This window comes from Condylostylus longicornis, unplaced genomic scaffold (assembly GCF_029603195.1).
Source record: "Condylostylus longicornis isolate FDR11 unplaced genomic scaffold, ASM2960319v2 ptg000072l, whole genome shotgun sequence".
Classification (NCBI taxonomy): domain Eukaryota; kingdom Metazoa; phylum Arthropoda; class Insecta; order Diptera; family Dolichopodidae; genus Condylostylus; species Condylostylus longicornis.
In genome coordinates, this window is record NW_026578040.1 from 4,531,977 (window position 1) to 4,547,125 (window position 15,149).

Consider the following 15,149-nt stretch of genomic DNA (forward strand, 5'->3'; position numbering starts at 1 on the left):
TTGAATTTCTGTATAATTTGAATTTCTGTTTTCTTTTCTATTTCAATAAAAGCAACTATGTATATTACGGCAAATTTTTGCATGCAGACTGTGGTTTCACTTACTCATTTATATAAAGTTATTCATTCCTATAAATTTCTTGAGAATGAATTTCTTACTATAGTGACGAGGCTACTCGAATAATTTATTAAAACGTTAATGCTTAAAATTTTATTAATTATTTCGTATTGGCTAAGGAGCTTTGGTCGTTTGAGCGAGGCGAAGTAGGTGAATGTCATCGCATACTACTTACTTTTATAATACGAGTATGCGTGTGCAATTTACATACTAACAATTTATCAGATCAAGTTCGAATAAAAATTAAATGGGAAATTGAAAAATTATAATTTTACAAAAATATTAATTTTCGGTTTATTTGAAGCGTTTCAAATTTTTCCCGAAATTATGGGTTTTGGTTTGACCAATTTTATAATGAAAATTGATTTTTTTTTTGGCGAATATCATAACTTTCCCATAACATTTTCATAATCTTATGTCCGAAGCAGGTTTTATTTCTGGATATTCATCAAAAAGATCTCAAAATAATTTTAGCATCTTCAATTTATAAGTAATTTTGCTAAAAATTTCATCCAGTACTTATGCAAAATCCCAAACCGTTTATAGGATCTTTAATTTGCAATTTTTATAATCTATTGAATAAACAATCAAAAAATATTACAAAGGGAAAAGGAAATTTACAAGATTCATACAGGTATAATTGCATCCTGCAAAAAAGCAAGTTGACAAAAAGAAAAATCCATTGAAAATTGATTTAGAATGATTGACTCAACTGGTTACTTTTTATTTTTTTTTTTTATATATTTTTCTATCAATTTTGAAGAATCGGGGAGCTCATAGAATTGAATTGAATTGGCTTTCTTTCTTTGGATACAATGCACATTTTAAATAAAAAAAAAATAACGTTGAAATTTTTGATTGAGTTTTTTGTATATACATACATACTTACATAAAAAGATGAATGGAAAATGAAATCGCTATAGAAATAAATTGAAATTTACAAAAAAAAAAGAGAAAATTAATATTAGGAAATTGATAGTTTACCGGAATTTCTCTTTGAGAATATCCTTTTACGTATGTACAAAATACGTGTGAGAATGGTTTATACTGCATGCATTTACAAAAATTTTGAAATTTAGTTTTACATTCTTATCAAGTATCTACATCTAATAGATATATTATGTTTTAATATTCTATGTATGAATATAGTTTTGTTTCCAAAACAACCGATTGATACTCTTGTTACCGCATAGAACTTTTATTGAATTAATTTTTGAAAAGTTTTTAAGTATTATAAAATAGAGAGCAGGACATGAGATATTTGAATGTAAAAATTCAATTGAAACTAATATAATTGAGAAAACTACCAGTTATTTATAATAAAATTCATAAGATTTTTACTAATTAGAAATTTATGAAATGGGGAATTTTGTATTTTGACAGTTAATATATGTATATAAAATATAATAAAGTTGGGTCAAACCAATGGTTTGTATTGTAGCACTTTTCCCTTCAACAAGTGAAAATACTGCTTTTAAAAATCTATGTATATCTACCACACTATTAAAATTATTTTCATTCATAAACCAAACTATTTCTAGGATTGCATATATTTAGGATGAACGATTTATGCAGTCTTTGAAATAAAGCAAAAATTAATATAAAGAGGGGTTAACATAATGCTCGATTTTAAGGGTTAATTGTGTGAGTTAAGAAAAGTAATTATATTTTTTAATGTCATGGAATTTACCGTTAGCTTTTTGCGTTTATAGAAATTTGAAAAAGCTTGAGGTTTCGGAAATATAAGGTGTCAAAAATTCAAATTTTACGAATTTCAAGAGGCGATAACTTGAGAGGGGGTAGAGATGGAAAAAAATTTTCTTCTAACGAAATAAACTATTTGTTAATGTCTAAAAGCTCCTAAAATTTCAAGCTTCAGCAGGCTAGGGTATAGGAGAAAAACGACATCAAAAATTTGGAAAAAAAGGACTTTAGATAACGGTAAATTTGAGCAGCCATTTTGTTTTTCTAAGGTTTAACTATAGTATACCGCGCTAGGGGAAGCCAGCCGCTGCCTTTCTGCGTTTGCAAAATTTCAAAAATGCTTATGGTTTCATTGCAACAAATCGTTAAAATGGGCCATTTTTGTGGCTTTGGGGGGGGTATAACTTCTAGAGGGGGGGAGATAGGTAAAAATTTTGTTTACGAAAATAAGTTTCTAGTAAAGATCTATGCACGTATTAAATTTCAGCTTTCTATCTTTAAGAATGTAGAAGTTTTGTAAACAGACACACGGACAGACGGACGGACGGACGGACGGACGGACGGACGGACGGACGGACGGACAGAGTGAAACTAATAAGCACTTTTTTTCAAAAAATTTTTGGAAAAGTGCTAAAAATGTGTATAACAATAGCAATTTCAATGATATCTAGTTGTAATTTATAAAGATTTCTGCAAAGAATTCTCAAACTTTTATTAGAAAATAAATATTTTTGGGTAATATTTAATATTTCATTTGACTTTCACTATCATCCTTTCAACGATTTCGAGATACAGAAGAACACTTTTTATGAAGTATTCAAAAATCATGTAATCAATAAACCTTTTATTCTTGTACAAAGAACTTTAAACGAATGTTCTTCTGAGAGAGATGAAAGTAAATTTTTTGTAAAGAACAAAAATTCCTACTATTTAATAATATCAATCAGGATGGCAACACTAAAAAAAAAATTACAATTATTTTTGTTTTACAAGATCAATTTTAAGAATAAAAAATGTTGCCAAATGGAAATATTAAAAGAAAATCTGAGATTTACCTTTGTTTTACAACTTCAGCTCGTTCAAAAACAGCAAAGGATTAATTATTTAAAGCAATTTTTTTTTGAATTTCAAGATCGGTAGATTATTATTCAAAACGCTCCTGAAAAGTTAAACTTTTCCCTTGGTGGAAAACCTTGTGTTAGCAAAAAGGATATTAAAATACTCATTTATTAAATAAAACTGCGATACTCGTATGAAATTTTAAGTAAACTCTATCGAATTTAGTGTTTAATATTTTCTAAAAATTAAAATGGGCTCTTCCTTTGTAAAGCTACAATGGTGTTGGCATTCGGTTTTCTTTAAAAGTTTATAAAATTACTATATATATAATTTTTATGTTGGTTAAAGTAAAATACAAATTTATAATTTTTAATATGGTTGGATATCAAAATTCTAAACTAAAATTTGAGTAAGAAACAGATAGCTATTATTGAATGCGAACTAAAATCCATGAAAATTTTGGTTTAAGCTTTCTTAAATTTTAAATTTTCTGTACCTAAAATATTATGAATTAAAATTTTTGTTAATCTTTGATTTTTCTTTAATGCCTTGAGTTTTACCTAAGATTCATTTCATTTTTGGATTTAAAAATAAAAACGTGGAATTTGTAATTAAAAGCCCGGAAACGACGAAAATATTTCCTTGCGGCCTTTTTTATTTATAGTCCTTCATTTTTGTTTTTCTCTTAAATTTTTGTTCTCTTTTTTGCTAAAAATGTTATTACGTAATTTTTACTCTCTTTTTGTTTGTATTTTATATTTTTATGCCCCCTTGATAAATATTAAAAGTTAAATAGCCGAATAATAAAAATCATATTTTCCTGTTATTTTGTTTTCCTACTAATTTATCCGGACACATACATTCATAATATGCACGTCCTCCTACAATTATCATCATGATGCTTAATAGTTAAGTTGTTTTTCTTGTTTTTTTTCTTATTTTTTATTATGGGTGTTTAAGTATAGTAAAGTAATCATGAAATTATCTTTTTATGTTGTTGAAGATTCTCTTTGTTGCTTATAATAAAAAAACAAAACTAAATAACAGGAAAAGTTATAAGCATAATGTTATGTACCTGAGTGTTGATAATGTAGTTATCCATGAAGGTGTTTGTATGTGTGTATAATAAAAAAAAATTCTATAGTCAATTTTCATCTGCTTGTACATCCCGGAAGTAACAAAGAAATAAAAAAAAAGAAAGAAAAACAAAATAAACGTCTTATCTTTTCGTTGATCACTTCTCTAACATTTCTTTTGGTTTTTTTTTTTGCTTTTTGATGCTTTCTATCATCAGCGAAATCACTTATTTTATCGCGTTTTTTCTTCTGTACCTTTTACTAGCACCTGACTCACCTGACTTTATAATTTTATTTTATCATTCTTCATTTTAAAAATTTGTTTTTTTGCTGTTTTGATATTTTTTTACTTATTTCTTAAGTTATTAGTACATTTAGGGTGGTCTTTAACATTAAAATTTTAAAATTCAAGATAATTGTGCTTTACAGCGCAACTCCTATTTCCTTTGCCAATTTAATCGGAAATTAATTAGAATGTTTATTTCTGTTGGGAAAATTTTCGTTTCGAATGTAAAAATTTACGGCCAATTTTATATTTCTGACGTATATTTTACATAAAGCTTGTTTGTTTTTTGACATTTTTTTACATTTTGACAGACAGTCTAATTCAAAATATTATCAAAATATTTTAATATTCCAAAAAATTTTAAATTTTTAAAATCAAATTCCCTTTCCGTTATGAACTCAGTTGGTCAAAACTGTGCTAGATTACTTTTCGGTTCATGATGGGTGATTAACTATTGTTAATTTCAACCACCCTAAAATACCTTTTAAATTTTCATTTCATTGAACTCGTTTATGATTTTTAAGATGATAAATTTTTGTTTTCTTTTTGTTCAAAACTTTAACAATGTTAGCATTATAATAAGTAATTTATTTTCTAGCAATCTACCATAGGATAGGTAGTATAATTTAATTATGAGTATGTTTTTTGTGACATGTATACAAAGTTTCAGTATTTCTTGAATTGCTATATATTTTCTACAAAAGTTTCCTTTTTACCAAAACCGAGAAAATTATAGATAAAAATCATTCAAAAAATATCAGATACACGTTATTCAACTAAGACTGAACAATTAAACCAGGAAAAGCCAATTCGTTTTTAGATACGGTGGATACAGGAACGAGAAACGTTTCTGTATATACCGTATGTAGATTCTGATGATGAACGGCCAGACATTCTATGCAGTTGTCCTGCTCTTTCGGTCATAAGGAGGAGGTGGATTGGGGGGGACTTTCTCAGCGTTGGGAAGCTCACGTACTTGTAAGCTTTGGGAAGCGTATGTACTTGGAATCGGCATAGTTCAAGTTGGAATAAACCCTGCTTGGCTGCAGTGGTCGGAGAGAAGGAATTCCTTTGCCTAAATCTCGCTTGAACAAGCTAAAATCATTGGTTAAAATTACAATTTTGATTAATAATTTAAAACAAAATTAAGTTTATAAATTATTTATTCAAAATTTTAATTTGCAATTAGCTTACCATTTATTAATTTTGCTAAATTTTAAATTTTAATTATTCTTTTCGCATATTTTCAAAAAAAAAAATGTGGTATGGTTGTAAACTTTACCTTGTATCCAGTGTATGTTTTCGGAAATACATTTCGAACGACAGTTAATTGATTAACTTAAATTTTGTTCAGTGGCAATTTTAACTGCTTAAGACGTAAATTGGATTACATAATTTTCGGCTATCAGAGTACAAGGTATATTTTCAAGTTTCTGTACCTATCCGAAAACAAAAGTATAAAAAATTATTTTTTTTTAAATTTATGCACCTTTTATACTTTAAAAATAAAGTTTAGTTAGTCTTGTTTATATTATAGTTAATAAGTTAAAGTAAGAAGTATACAAAAAAAAGCTTTAGCAGTAAAAATCAAGGTAAACAAAAACCACTCTACCTTCTTAAAATATTCTTGTAGATTTTATTAATATTTCGCAAATATTTCTCCTTTCTTAACTTTTTACACTTATAATTTTTTTTATGTTTTTATTCTCTCATTATTTCTAGTTATAGGTACTTTTTCATTTTCTTTTACCAAGGTCTCTCTCATTTCTTTGTTGTGTTTAGTTCTCATTTTTTTTTTTGCTTTTTTCATTTTATCCTCTAAATTTTATCCTAGCATATGTATGTACATTTATATGTACATATGTATGTAGTATCGAAAAGTATAAAACACAGTCTATAAGTAATTGTAATTCTGATATTTTGTACATTCTTGTTATAATATAAATTACTGGCATCATAGTGTATTTCAACACCTTTAAAATATATTAAGGTATTTTTCTTTCAATTATATTTCTATCTTTTTTCATCTTGTATACTAACATTGAATCAAATTGAAAAATTTTCAATGTTTCATTTAAGAAAAAAAAACAAAAAATGGAAATTTTTACAGTGATTTTATGTTTTTATTTTTGTTTTTTTTGAAAAATTGATGAAGAAATCATTGGAAACATGCCACGAAACGAATCTGTTTCATTCTCAAACTTCATTCATTTTCTTCTTTTCGTGTTATACAAGAATCTTTGCCACTTTTATAATTTTTTTTTTTTTTTTTAAGGAAATTCTTTCTATTCAAATTTTTTACAAGAGTAAATCTATGTAGAAACAATGAAAGAAAAGTTGCATGCAGCAGTTAAATATTTAATGGGTACAGCCAGCAAGTTGATTGTGATGTTGGAATGGGAGAGTTAAACAAAATTTATAAAATATAATAGTTTTTCGTTTAACATCATAATATTATGTAGTTGCATATTTATAGGAAAATGTATGAAAATTTCAATAGAACGGATAATTTTTTTCCCGTTGTTGTTTTTTTTTTTAATATTGTAAAATAAGCGAAATAATGCAGTTTTAGAATAATAATAACAATAACAACAGCAGCTAAGTATACCAACACATATTGTATACAATGTTACAAAAATTCAATGCAACATCTATGCAGTGGTGCTTTCTATTAAAGATTTAAAAATTGAGCGTTAAAGAATGTGAACATTCGCAGTCAGCAAAATTGTACAGTAAAAATATTAATTTCCTAATTAACTTTTGTTCTTGTACTTTAAATCGCGGCAATTTGTTTAGAATAAAACGAGGATTAGAACAGGTTTTACCTAAAAGCAAATTTTTTTTGAATTGTACTTTTTCTTAATTTGATAATTACAATTTAATTACCTATAGAAATATTCAAAAGCATTTATGAAATAAATTGACAATTATTTTTTGCAATCTCAAATTTGAAAAATATTTTAAAGTCAACGAGGTGACTTAAACTCATTGTTATAAAGGTGTTTTATTTGTGTTTTTAAAAAATATCGTACACTACATGAGTACATATTTAAGTTAATTCTCATCTGATAAAGTGCAATCGTATATAGGACACTTTCATTTTAAATCGAATTTTAATTGAACTGCGAGATCAATAAACATTACTATCTTTGATTTTAATCCAGATTCTAGACCGGATAAAAAAATGAAGTTTGAGAATTAAATTGAAATTCGCTTTAAATATTTAAAGCTTCCTGATTAACATACAAATTTTCCCTATTTTTTCGCGATAACTGACTGCGACTCTGGTATCTTATAAATAGATGCATTTTTATATTTATATACATTTTATATATACATTTATATGAAAATCAGATTTATTATAACTAAAGGCATCAAGGTCCTTAATAGTTGTATCATTTTACAAAAACAAGAAAAAAATCGTTTTTCTGATTCTCTTTCATTATTAAACATTGTGCAAGTGCATTTTAGTTCTTTTTTGTTTTGTATTTTCATAAATTATGCCATATTGCAATTATGCCCTTCAGGTGAAAATAAATTATATAGTTTACATCTTATTATTATTTTTCATATTTACTATGTTATTATTATCCTTGTTACTTGTAAGCAGAACAAAACAAAATTAAAAGAAAACAAAAAATTCTTAGATGAAATCAAAATTGGTAACAATTTTCTTGTTTTATTTATTCTTTTTGTTTTATTTTAAGCATTTTGAATTAGAATATTTCGAAATTAAAAAGAGAAAACAAATAAATAAAAAAAAGTCTTAGATAATGAAAATGTTGTTGCAATTTGAGGGTAAAGTTCGAGGTGATTTCCATGTAAAATGTAATCAGAGCTCATATAAAAATTTTAATTTGTACTTTTAGAAGAACATGTTGTTTGTTTTAGTGAATGTTGAATAATAACTTCTCTTATAGTTAGAAAATTCAATTTATGACAAAATATGATAGTGAATAACTGTGGTTTAAATTAAGAATTTTCTAATTAAAATTCCAAAATGGTTATGAAAGGTTTTAATTTTTGTTTTTGTAAATGTTTAATTTTTTTCTTCATAAATATTTTCACTAAACATTCTAATAATAATGAATCAAAAATAACAGTTATTATAATAATGATTGCAATATAAGCTCAAGGTAAATGTTAGAAAAACAACACAAAATTCATTATTACAATATTAAAATTAAATGTTCGATATTATATCCATAATTACTAATGAAAACGTGGCCTTAATTGAATATGTATTTGTTTTTATACAAAATGTTTAAAGGAATATTAAGTTTTGTTTTTTATTTTGAATTTTTTAATGGAATTCCAAAGTACTGTAAAAATTTTTCAATCATATCAATTTCATACTATTTTTTTCAGAAAAACTTCTATGCAGTAGAAAGACAAAAAATTAATTTTAGCTCCATTTCTTATAATAAAACAATTTTGGAATTGCCAAAATAATGTTATGGAAATTTGTTATAAGCATCAAAATTACGTTTAATTGTGCTTTTTCTTTGCTCAAACCGTTTTTCTTTTAGAAACAAAAGAAATATTCTCTTAGAAAAAAACGAGAAAATAAAGTCAACTCCGTGATACCCGTACGAATTCTCTATGCTATGTGCGAATAAATATGTTACAGCTGGACTATGGAACAGACTATGACTTTAAGTTACCATATTAATTTATGCAAAATTTTAGTACCGTGTTTTCAATATTTTCTTAGATATGGCCAAACTACTGTTGTATGGCAGCTACTTGAAGGAGCCAAGAAATTTCAAAGAATTTCGTCAAACACTTTGTTGCTACTAATATATTCGTTTGTGTGAAATTTCAATACTCGTATCATAGCTTATATAGTTTCTGAGATGTAGTCAAATAAATTTTGAAATTGTATGGCAGCTACCCGAATCAGTACCCCAATCTTATCCAATTTAAATAAGGTTCTGACATTTACTATAATAAATCTTCTGTTGATAAAATATATATAATAATAATTATCATAAAATGAGTAATTAATATAGAATAAATGTTTGAAAGTTTGGTGAATTTAGCTCAATTAGTTTTTGAGTTATCGATGGGAGGGACGGGACGGACAGCAAAAGCTAAATCTATTCAGAGTTGGACGTTGATCAAAAACATATACTTAAGTCTATGTCTAAGATCATTATTTCTTAGCGTTACAAATGGTAAGGCAAATTTACCCTTCGAACATACGTTCGCAATTATTTATTGCAAAACAGCTCCCATTACAAAGGTAAAATCACATTAAATGAAAATAAAAAAACATAGTAATGGTCACAAATTGAATTGCCCTTATATTTTGTAGGTTATTGTTACAGAATTTAAATAGTCATGTCATGTTTAGCAAATATTTTGAAATTCGCAAGTTTTTTCATAGATAATGTTTTCTGTTTTACACCTTTCATATCTATTTTCAGTCGCATACCCAACTCATACTAAAATAAATATAATATTCTAAAATAACTGACCAATTGTGTTAAGCACTGGTCCTTTAACTAAAGGGTCTCGGGTTTAAAGGCTGATCAAGTCACTACAAAAATTATATTCAATTTTACATAGCTTTATGTACATTACATATAACATAAAAATAAATGTCAACTAACTGCCATATTTCCATAATATCCAATATTAAATACTGGCACAATAAAACAATAAATATCAATATAATCTTAAATATTGAATAGAAAAAAAAACTACTGTAAGTTCATCACATTGTAAAACTCAGTGACGCAAGAAAGTGGTTCATCGTTATCTACAATATTAATCACTAGCTGCTCCCAGAGACGAATAGGATAACAACTAAAATAACTAAAAATTTCAAATTGTTGATTTTGGGTTGAACATTTTTTATTTTTCAAAATTACAAAATTGTAAAAAATTATTTTGATGCTCCTTGTTTCAACCTCGTTTTTGTTTATGAAAATTCACAAGTTTCTTTTTAAGCATAATGTGGCAAAGTAATTATCAAACACATGCTTATGAATTTTTTTTTATTTCTTATATTTTATACATTTTCTTCGACCATTGTATAAGTTATAGATATTTTAAAGAAAACATTCTTTAAATTTTATTTTAGAAAACATAAATACAAGTATTTACAAAATTTTTAAAGTGTTATATGGCTAAATGGTAAAATTATCGAAAATTATATTCCTACCTAGTAAATTTGTATCTATAATGGATAAAATAATCGATAATAAAATGTAACCTATAAGATAATTTTCATAATAAAAATAATTTATAAAATGAATATAAAGAATTTAAAAAAAAATTGCATATATTTCGGAGTATTACATGAATTTTATTCGATATTGTGTAGTACAAATTACAAATTGAACAAAAACCTAGAATATTTAAGAAATTTAATATTATTTGCTATTAAAAAATAAAAATATTTACATATTATATGTGTATATGTATGTGTATATAATATTATATACTGACATAAGCATTGTACATAATATTTACAGGAGGATTTTTGTTTTTAAATTGAATTTATAAAAATTTTCCTAGTCCAATTTATTTTTCGATTTTCTTGTTTTCCTTAAAAAAAACTTTTAAAATTTAATTTTTTAGAAAAGTTTTTTCTTTTTTTTTTCTATTTTACATAAAATCATTTTATATATACACAACATGTATATTATATACAAAATAAAATAATATATTATACATAATATGTAAAAATAGTATAGAGAACAGAAACCAAAATGGGAGAAATTAAATTACATTGAGAGGAAATGGCATTCGTTATTTTTAATATAAAAATGTCATCTTGGGCAGGGTACACAAATTGCACTATGATGTGAAATTTACCATTATTGTGTAAATAATTTTTTAGTTTTTTTCTTTCATTTATACTTATATGAACATTGCATATGAAAACTGTTATACTGTATATTTATATAATACATATAATGTTATGTGTTTAGAAGAAACTTGCATGTGATTTTGTATTTTGCATAAATTTTGTTATTGCAACTTGTATTTTGAATTTTTTGAACCGAAAAATTTTGTATATTTAATTTAATTCTATTATTATAATTTTTTTATTTTAGAAAAAAAAAATAACATTATTTTTTTTGTAGATTTTTTTTTATTCTTAAAGGAAAAGAAATTCATTTAGTTATTGTTATTTTTCTATTTGCATATCATGGCTTTGGTCTCAAAATGTTATTAGAAAAAAAAATTGTTTAGAAAAAAAAAACAATTTAAATTTGTGCCTTTAAGTGTTTCTTATATAGTTTACAATTTAGGAATTTTTTTTCTCGATATGTTTAGTTTAAACTTTGAGTAGATTTTGAGTTTGTTGCTTAACATAACAAAACTTTTAATTTTAAAATTTTTATATTTTAAATGAAACCTATACAAGGTGCATATGAATTATATGAAAAATACAATCGATAGAAATTAATAATTTTAATATATAAAACTTTTGTAGTAAGACAGAAATTATAGACAAAATTGTTACGTTAAGTATGCCGATATTAGAAATCAAACATTGTCCATGGATTTTGACAGCTCAGAATGAGAAATTTCTTCTTATATTTGGGAACTTTCTTATTATTGTTTATTAAACCCAACCAAATCCATTTAAATCGTCTTTTTCAATAAATATATTTTGTCAACATTAAAGCCTAAATTAGATTTAATATTTCCAAATTTATTTATATATATTAATTATTTATATACAAACATATTATATATATTTATATTAATTAAAGATTATTTCAAATATTTCTTAGTTTAAGCTTATAAAATTGGGGTCCTAATACCTATAAAATAAAATTTAAACGATATTCGTCTCGATAATATTAATGATACTCGTCTCGATACCATAAAGTAAACTTTAAAACATAAAAACCTATTAATTTTATAAAACATCTTTAATTTTATCTTTAAAAACAAAAGAAAATCGTTAAGAAACCCAAATAATAAAATCGGCAATAACAAATGTAAAAATTTAATAATATGGTCACAAACAATATTATTTGTTCAAAAACTTTGCCTTACATCATTAATTTCACATAAATTTTACCTTAATTTTCTTTCTTAAAATAAAATACAGAAAAAAAACCTAGAAAAATAAAAGGAAAATTTTATGCGATTTTCATTGGATCCATTAAAAAATTGGACATTTCCTTTAATTAGATTTCAGTTTAAATATTTTAACATCTTTAATTAGCTTCGAATGCTAAAATACTATTAAAAGATTCAAATACAATGCTTACACCATACTATACATTTATATGAAACTAGTATGAAAATAAATTGGAAAAGTTCAAATTCTTTTAAATAAATGACCAAGAAAAAAACAAGAACAAAAAAAGAAGAGCAGGAGTTTAAGGCCCAAGTACGGAAATGGAATGAATATGAGGAACAAAATTAATTATAAAAGCATATAACAAATAATCAAAATCAATATATTATCATATATATGTAGATATACATATATATACATATGAATCATATATATTATGTAGTCAAACAGTTAAGATAATGATAATTATAATGGGAAGAAATTAAGAAGATTATTTACAGAAAAGGGATAAAAAGAAAAAATATCCAATTTTGTCCCATAAAATTTTCCCTTTTTTATCTTCCAGAATAGGAAGATTTTATATTTTGGTGGTAAATTATTTATAGTGGCAAGCAGGACACATGTATTTAGACAGATAATTATGTAAAATTAAAGTTATTAAAGATTTTTAATTTAAGCAGGCATTTTTAAGGAATCTGCAAGGAAATGACTTAAATTTACGTTAATTTCATGGATTGTTTTATTAGCGGCTTATCAAGAAGATGATAACAATTTTTTATGATTAATGCAGGTCGTTTAAGCGAATCGTATGATGGAATTGGAATACTTAAATGCAAAATCATTACAAATGCGTTGTAAAATATTTTTAAAATTTTACAAACTTTTCTTTTGTAAAAAATTTCTTTTCCTTCCTAAAGCATTTTATTTGACGTCACCTCATTTCTACAATAAGTTAAAAAATTTTCGAAAAATGGAAAAGAATTCTTAAAATTTTAGAAATTCGAACGATTTATATTAGGAATTTTGTTTTAAATAATGCCCTAAAAGAATTTAAAAAAATTAAAAGATGCTGCACTGGTCATTAATTTAAATTTTAATTTTTATTTTATAGTTTTCTACTAAATACTTTTTTAAGTATTTTATAATATACGTAGTTTGAACGTCTGTTCCGAATCATTATTTATATTTTGATTATCTCAAAAGGATGATAATTTTAATGTGGTTTTCCAATAATAGCCCTAGTGTAAACAAATATAAAAGCAATAAAATTTCCTATAAATTTTTTTTCCCTTTTAATGAATGAAGATCCTTTATTTTTATTTTGTTTTTATTATTTTTGTATTCTTTTAGGTGGGATTGAATGCGATGGTGATTGGAATAAGATATTAAGATTATATACGTTTGCTGTTGTGGGAACCCCAAGACTATAAAAAAAATTATTCTTATTTGTCCCAGGATATTCTATAAATCAGGCAACTAAATAAAATTAGGTATTCGAAAATGGTCTTAATTTTATTGTAGAAAACACTGGAGCGGGGCAAAAAAAGGAAGGTTAAGTTGTGTTAACAAAATTATTTTATATTTTAAAATATTTTTTTCTTTAAAAGTAATTAAACGTTCTGATTTTTTTGTCTATATGATAAAAACACAATTAGGACCCGTACATATCAGGAAATCTTCAATAAGACACACATTTCTCAAAATTCAATAAAATAAAATTGACCAATTAAAAAAATTATTTTTAATTGTTAATATTTTCTTTATGTACAATTAATAATATTATTATAGGAACCTTTTGAATGAGTAGTATTCTCAAAATACTCATTTCCACGAACTAATCTTGAAGGCGATCGTGTAAAAACACTTATGAATCGCAAGGAATGTCTTTAACAAATTTGATGTTTTCAAATGAAAATAATAGCGATGACGGTAATTCAGAGCCTTCTTCGGTTTCAGAAGATAAAGTATTTTCCCAAATTAAGCTGCTGTGAAAAATTATTGACATGGACGATCATTTTCTAATGTCATAATACATTTTTCGAAATATGTACTTTACATTCTTAGTAACTCCTGAAAATGGGAATGTCTCCATTTAGTGTATGACTTTTGTCATCGTAGGGTAAGCAAGAGCAGGAAAATTGCACTTGGGTGTGGAAATTATTACTCATATCCGCTTACCTAAGCTGTGTTCCTACATGATAAGCTTGTGTGACGCAACTAGTGTAAGAAAAGAATCTAAGCTTTTAGTTGCATAGAAAAAATTTTTTTAGAAAATTTCTTTTATTTTTGACCACCCAGTTTACATTTTATATTTTTCCGAAGACAGCTGCCGTTTACTAAAGAAAGAGGTACTTAACTCGTGAGGAAGGAACTTAACTGGTGGTGGTGAAAATCTTGTTTTAATAATGTTTTTTAATTTCTGCATAGGCGAAGCAGAAACACAGACATCTTCTTTTGTAAATAAGAACACCAATATGTATTCTTAATTGATTTGACTTTTTATAATTTCTTTAAATTTTTAACACTTAGAAAGCTAAATCAATATTTTGCACCTTTATACGAATAAAATCATAACTTTCCTACTTTTTAAAGAACAAAATCTCTTCTTATTATTATCATTGAAATAATATTGAAATTGAAGAATTTTTTTAAAAACAATATATTTATTTTATGTAACCCTAAAAATATTTAAAAACTGACCAATAATAACAGTAAAACGAGAATTTAATAACAAATTCTTTCAAGAACTTTAATATGATTTGGGATTATTTTGCACATTAAATCACAATGTTAAAACCATCTAGGGAATTAAATAATACAAAAAAAGTGGAAAAAAATGTTCGTTTCCAACAAAAGA